The 4,774-nt window shown below is 58.8% G+C and overlaps 1 non-coding gene across 1 annotated transcript; it reads right to left on the bottom strand.

Annotated features, from left to right (window-relative positions):
• Positions 1–1,015: 1,015 nt before the first annotated feature.
• On the bottom strand, positions 1,016–1,134 carry LOC131872970 (5S ribosomal RNA). The gene has a single exon (XR_009371022.1). It is a non-coding gene; the product is annotated as a 5S ribosomal RNA (ribosomal RNA).
• Positions 1,135–4,774: the final 3,640 nt, after the last annotated feature.

The following is a 4,774-nucleotide window of genomic DNA, read 5'->3' as shown; positions in this document are numbered from 1 at the left end:
CCAAGGTGCGCACGATGGCGTGCACCTCTGGTGCGCACGATTCGGAGCTCGGTTTGACCGGGGTGCGCACACCTTGGCTGGGTTGCGCACCTTTTGTGCGCTCCAAGGTGCGCACGAAGTCGGAGCTCGGTTTGCCCCGGGTGCGCACCTTCGCCAGGGTGCGCACCTTGATGCGCACGCCTTGGCTGGGCTGCGCACCTTGGTGGGCGCCATGGTGCGCACCTTTCGTGCGCTCCAAGGTGCGCACGAAGTCGGAGCTCGGTTTGCCCCGGGTGCGCACCTTGGTGGGCGCCATGGTGCACTCCGAGGTGCCCAAGATTGGTGCGCACCAAGGAGCGCTCCGAAGTGCGCTCCAAGGTGCGCGCGAAGTCGAAAGTTGGGTTAATTGTCCGGTTTGCCTCGGGTGCGCACCTTGCGTGCACCTTCGCCAGGGTGGGCGCCTTGGTGCGCACACCTTGGCTGGGCTGCGCACACCTTGGCACCCGCGTTTCCTTCATTTTAAATTTTTTTTTTTTACAATCTCTCAAGTGGGAAATTCTATAATCTCAACTTTTTTTGCCTTTTCAGGAAACTTTTGAATGGAGCGCATCATTGGTGCGCTCCGAAGTGTGCTCCAAAGCTCTCTCCAGCTGCGTGCACCTGCCCCGGCCGCGCACCCGGCCCCGCCCAGCTTCGCTCACCTGTCCCGGGCGTCTGGTGCGGAACCTTAGAGTAAGAAACATCACCGTGCACCTTGGCCAACGTGCGCGACTCGACCGAGCGCGCACTGGCCGAGGTGCACACCGATTTCACCTGGGTGCGCGCGCAGCACCTCGGGCGCACCGGGGTGCGCGCACAACGCCCGGGTTGCACCGTGGCCTGTGTGCTCGGGGTGCCTCGGGTGCGCGCTCGGTGTCGCCCCCGCGCGCGCGGTAGTGCGGGCAGCGCACCCCGGCCCGGCCCGGCCCCGACGAGAACGCAAACGGGCAAAAGGTTTATTCAAATAGCATTGCGACGCCCGGCGAAAAACTAAAAAAGGGTGCAACACCGGGACTTCCCGGGAGGTCACCCATCCCAGTACTACTCCGGCCCAAGCGCGCTTAACTGCGGAGTTCTGATGGGATCCGGTGCACTAATGCTGGTATGATCGCACCCGTTATGAGCTTGTCGCAGTGTGTACTTAGCAAACCGCGACCCACGTGCGAATCCACCCCGGCCACCCACCCCCGTCGAGGTGCACACCCTCCCTCGCGAAGTGCGCCCCGTTCGCCAAGTGTGAGCCCTGCCCGGGTGCGCGCACCTTGCTAGGGCGTCGGGTGTGCACCCGGCCCGGCCTACGTGCGTGCACCTGGAGGGGGCGTCGTGTGCGTGCAGTGTCCCGTCTGCAACGCGGTGCCCACACACCACCTCGGGCGCAACGACCTGCGCTCACATGTGGGCCGAGTGCACCTTGGTGCATGTTCGGGGCGCCTCGGGTGCACGCTCGATCTTGCCCCGGTGCACCAAGGCGCTCGGTTTGCCCCGGGTGCGCACTTGGTGCAAGGTGGGCACCCAAAATAGGGATCAAGCACCAAAACACAAGTTTCGGGATGCAAAATGGGACCCAAGGACCACAAATGCGTTCCAAGACCCATGATGGGTCCACGAGAACAAAAATGTGTTCCGAGACTTAATAAACAAATATTGGGTTTTAGGAGAAGAAACATGCTCTGATGCCCAAAACGAGAATCGACCCCGAAAAGGCCACAGGCCAAAAGTGGGATGCGAGACAAAAAAAAATGGGACCCGAGGACCAAAATTGGGTTCCCAGGTCGAAGACAGGGCAACCGGACAAGAAACGACCTCTAAGGCTCGAAATGAGTCCCGACGACTAAAACTTGACAAGAAGCACCCATCAGGCACCCAACTCGACACCCATGGGATGCCGACCCACCCGGGCTTCCACCTAGCACACCTTGGCACCCACCCACCCTCGCACCCAACCTCGCACCCAACTTAGCACCTTTGAACCCACATTGGCACTCACCCTGACCCTGGCACCTTGGAACCCACATTGGCACTCACCTTGACCCTGGCACCCACCTTTGCACTCACCTTGGGACCCACCCTGGCTCCCACCTCGGCACCCACCCAGACACCCACCTTGGTTCCTTGGCACCCACCTTGGATCCTTGGCACCCACCCCGACACCCACCTTGGCACGCAACTTGGCTACTTGCCACCCACCTTGGCTCCTTGACGCCCACCCCGACAACCACCCCGTGACCTACCCTGGCTAGGGTTGGTGCACACCCACCCTGGTGCCCACCTTGGCACCCACCCTATGACCCACCTTGGCACGCACCTTAGTACCCACCCCGTTACCCACCCTAGGACCCACCCCGTGACCCACCTTGGCCAGGGTGGGTGCACCCACCCTGGTGCCCACCTTGGCACCCACCCATCCTAGCACCCAGCCTGTGACCGGGCTTGGAACCCAACCTTGCACCCGCACCCGTCTTGGCCAGTGTGGGTGCGCACCCATCCTGGCACCCACGTTGTGACACACCCTTTAACCCACGCACCCTAGCACCCACGTTGGCACCCACCTTGGAACCCAACCTAGCAACTTGGCACCCACCCCGTGACCCACCTTGGCATCCACCATAGCAGTCGCCGACTTGGCACCCACCTCGGCACCCACCTTGACACTTGTGGACCCACCTTGCCACTCACCCTAGCATCGACCCATCCTAGCACCCACCCTGGCACCTTTGCACCCTAGCACTCACCCATCCTAGCACCTAACCTGTGACCCACCTTGACACTCACCCTCGCACCCACCTTGGAACCCAACCTAGCACCCACCCACCCTGACACCAACCCTAGCACCTACCCACCCTTGCACCCACCCTGTGACCCATCTTGGCACCCACCCATCCTACCACTCAACCTATCACCCACCTTCTCACCCACCTTGGCATCCACCTTAGCACCCACCCACACTGGCACCTTGGCACCCACCTCGGGCAAGGTGGGTGCACACCCACCCTGGCACCCAATTTAGAACCCACCGAGCATGTTACCCACCTTGGCACCCACATTGCAGCCCACCCTAGTACCCACCCTATGACCCACATTGGCATCCACACCCTAGCACCCAGGCACCTCGACACCCGCCTTGACACCCACCCTAGCACTGAACCTGTGACCCACCTTGGAACTCACCCTAGAACCCACCCACCCTGTGAACCACCTTGGCATCCACCTTAGCACCCACCCACCTTGGCACCCACTCTAGCACTCACCCATCCTAACACCCAACTTGTTACCCACCTTGGCACCCGCCCTCGCGTCCACCTTGAAACCCACCCTAGCACCCACCCACGCAGGAGCCCACCTTGGCACCCAACCTAACACCCACGCATCCTGGCACCCAACTTGTGACCCACCTTGGAACCCACCCTAGTACCCACCTTTGAACCCACTATATCACCAACCCACCTTGGCACCCACCCTATGACCCTCTTTGGAATCCACCCTAGCACGCACCCACCCTGGCACCCACCATGGAGCGCACCCTAGCACCCACCCACCTCGGCACGCACCTCAACACCCACCTTGGTGTGCGCACTGCGCCAACCTCTCAAAGACCCTATGTGGTGCGCTCCAAAGTGTACACCTTTGGTGCGCTCCAAGGTGCGCACCTTTGGTGCACACCGAGGTGCACACCAAAGTGTGCACCGAGGTGAGCACCAAAGTGCACTCCAGGGTGCACACCAAGGCGTGCACCTTTGGTGCGGTCAATGCAAACGAATTCGGAAGTTGGGGTCGATGTCCTAATCGCTGCTGCAGACTACACGTATGAGAATCGGACAAATAGCTTTATATAGGGGAGGTGTTGCGTTTGATGGGTCGACTCCCCTGGTTGTGTGCACTGCACCAACTTCAAAGACCCTGTCTTGTTTAAGAAGTCAAAAGTTGGGGTGGATGTCCTAATCATTGCTGCAGTCTACGCATGTATGAGAATCAGACAAATAGCTTATATAGGGGAGGTGTTGCATTCGGTGGGTTGACTCCCCTGGTTGTGCGCACTGCGCCAACCTCAAAGACCCCGCATAGCAGAAGAAGTCGGAAGTCGGATTTTGGTGAGCACCAAGGCGTGCACCTTTGGTGCGGTCAACGCAGACGAATTCAGAAGTTGGGGTGGATGTCCTAATCGTTGTTGCAGGCTACACATGTATGAGAATCAGACAAATAGCTTATATAGGGGAGGTGTTGGGTTTGATGGGTCAACTCCCTTGGTTGTGCGCATTACGCCAACCTCAAAGACCTTGTTTTCGTTAAGAAGTCAAAAGTTGGGGTCAATGTCCTAATGGCTCCTGCAGGCTACACATGTATGAGAATCGGACAAATAGCTTATATAGGGGAGGTGTTGGGTTTGATGGGTCGACTCCCCTGGTTGTGCGCATTACGTCAACCTCAAAGACCTTGTTTTCGTTAAGAAGTCAAAAGTTGGGGTCGATGTCCTAATTGCTCCTGTAGACTACACATGTATGAGAATCAGACAAATAGCTTATATAGGGGAGGTGTTGGGTTTGATGGGTTGACTCCCCTAGTTGTTCGCATTACACCAACCTCAAAGACCTTGTTTTCGTTTAGAAGCCGAAAGTTGGGGTCGATGTCCTAATTGCTCCTGCAGGCTACGCATGTATGAGAATCAGACAAATAGCTTATATAGGGGAGGTGTTGGGTTTGATGGGTCGACTCCCCTGGTTGTGCGCATTGCGCCAACCTCAAAGACCCTGCATTGCGG

This window comes from Cryptomeria japonica, unplaced genomic scaffold (genome assembly GCF_030272615.1).
Source record: "Cryptomeria japonica unplaced genomic scaffold, Sugi_1.0 HiC_scaffold_929, whole genome shotgun sequence".
NCBI lineage: Eukaryota > Viridiplantae > Streptophyta > Pinopsida > Cupressales > Cupressaceae > Cryptomeria > Cryptomeria japonica.
Note: the sequence above shows the minus strand (reverse complement) of the source record. Positions and strands in the feature narration are given on the sequence as shown.